The following is a 2,507-nucleotide window of genomic DNA, read 5'->3' on the forward strand; positions in this document are numbered from 1 at the left end:
GGGGGGACGGGAGGAGGTTGGGGTATTCTCGGGGTTCGCTTCGTGGGGGGCACCGGAAGGGTTAACTCCAGCCTGTCACTTTCCCGAGGGGTGGGACTTGGCGAACCCGTCGGTCCTGCGAGAAAGCTGCAGAATTGAGGGGCTCCCCCAAGGCGCCACCCGGGACGAGGAGCCCCAGTGCGGGCTCGCTCCCGAATTCTGTGCGCAGCTCGTCCCCAGTAATTCGGTTACGGGGTCTCACTCGATCCCCCCGGGGACCGAGACCGCGGTGGTGGCTGCTACGCTGGCTGGTGGACGCTAGGGAGGGCGGTCCAGCCAGTCCAGCGCGCTGCCCGGCCTCGATTAAGCCAGGCAGTTGGGGGGGGGGTCTCTGCTTTTCCGGGGCTCACGGTCGTACGCGGGAGACAACACGGGTCTGTAGTCAACAGAAAGTTAACTGCCTTGAAAAACAGGGCTTCGTCTTGCGTGAGGGTGTTTCCCTGGGCAGGAACAGCTTATTCCAGGCCCGGGGACCCACGTACAGCGTGGTGTCTATGCGGGAGTGATTGAGTGCAAGGGCGATTATTAAATTATTTTGCTTATTTGTGTAAGGCATAAAAGCGAAAGAGTCTCATCGGTGTTTAGAGTCCAGGAGTTGCCGTGACTCAGGCTTAGCGGGTAGGGGCTTGTACTTGTCAGGATCCTCTTTAGAATTATTCCAAAGAGAGGTGGCAGCGCTTCATCTACCTTTGGATGACGCTTGGACTCATTTAATAGGAGACTAGCCGCCCAACTGGTTTGGTCACAGGAATGATTCAAACACAGCTCCCTTATTGGAGGAAACAGGCGACTTGTGACTCTTAGTCCTTGCAGTAATGAAGCAACAGGAATGAATAAGACTTGGAGGAAAAGAGAGGAACTGAAATACAAATTGCCTTTGAAGAATGTTGCATATAAGTATAAAGGAAAGTTACCTCTTTGTAATTCAATTTTATTTGGCTTGAGAGGACTATCTTTCAACAGGTATAGTAGGGTGGACTATGTATGTAATACCACTAAAGTTAATAAGGAAAAACTTTGAGCTAAGTATCCGTGTTAGAACTTTTATACCATATGAAAAACACCAGCCTGAGTGTAGATGAGCTCAATTAACTGTAAATTTTCTGATATTCCCTTGAGATAAGAATTGGAGTCTCCTTGTAAATCCTACCCTTTTAACAAGACTGGATCAATTTATAGTGTAGATGGGTGTGTTACTACAATCAGTTATATTCGTTACAGACAAGTGGTTATGCTTGGGAAACAAAGAAAACTTTGGTAAATCATTGAGGAACTCAGAACCCTGTAGCTTGATAACAGTGAGCACCCTGGGTTCCCGTCTGGTTCTGGCCCCTTATCAGCCTGTATCCTTTTTTAGGTCTTTGCTTTCTCATCTCTTAAGTGGAGATAACAATATGTTTCTTGCAGACTTGCTCTGAGGAGTAAGTGAAATGACAGATATGAAGTAACTAGCATCATGCCTGCCCATAGAAGGGGCTAGGTAGTTGGTAAGCTTATTATTTGTGGTGGGTACATTTCCTTTAATGCAGAAAAATTGTTTTGAAAAATGTCGAGAAGGGAATTAGCTGGGGTCATTCCTTCTTTAAATCTCTAGATATCCAGTGGGCTGCAGTAGTGGATTTGTGGATTGTGGCAGGTAACACACCACATCACGCACACCTTTGTTTTGTTTTGTTTTTGCATTGAAGATTTTAATAGCAAAACTTCCGGAAAGCTGTTGAACTCAAAGTGAACCAGTGGTTCCACTATTCATTTAACATGAGACTTTTTTTTTTTTTTTTAATTATGGTGTGGACAATTCCTTTAAGAAAAAAATCTGGTCTGTAATTGACTATGTATTGGCTAAGATCCTGGGAAAAAAAAGACATCTGTAAATTTCACACTTTTTCTTTTTAAACCTCAAACTAGCCTAATCTGTGATTCTCATAGAATATATTGAGGATAGGGAAAAGGTTAGTAATTAAAGGTGATTTTACAGACTTTTAGGTAGAAACAATGTGTCCAAAATAGTAAATGTAGCATTATCTTTTTAAAAGATCAGCAGTACTGTTCTTTATATTTTATATATAAAACCTTTGTTTTATAGACTCAAATACAGATGCGTTGAGCACTGTGTCTCTGTTATTCACATTCAACAAGTAACTTCCCAGATATGAAAAGTTTCAGGTGAAGCCAATTTTCTTTGGGTAAAAATCAACTCTTGTAAACATTAGATTAAAAGGTGGCTCTATCTTCTGCCTAAAAAGTTGAAAAAATAATAATGGATGTTATTTAACTTATTCAAATGGTTCTTGAAGCTGACATACTTATATGTAGTGTTTGGTCCATTCTGAAATTAGGCAGTTTACTTATAAAGAGTTTCAGTCCTAAAATTCATATTCTTACAGTTTTAAAACTGAAATTATACTTCATTTTATCTAATATTGTAGTAGAGGCACTGGATATACATAGTGTTCTCTTTATTTTGG

This window comes from Pteropus vampyrus, unplaced genomic scaffold, assembly GCF_000151845.1.
Source record: "Pteropus vampyrus isolate Shadow unplaced genomic scaffold, Pvam_2.0 Scaffold100, whole genome shotgun sequence".
Taxonomy (NCBI): Eukaryota; Metazoa; Chordata; class Mammalia; order Chiroptera; family Pteropodidae; genus Pteropus; species Pteropus vampyrus.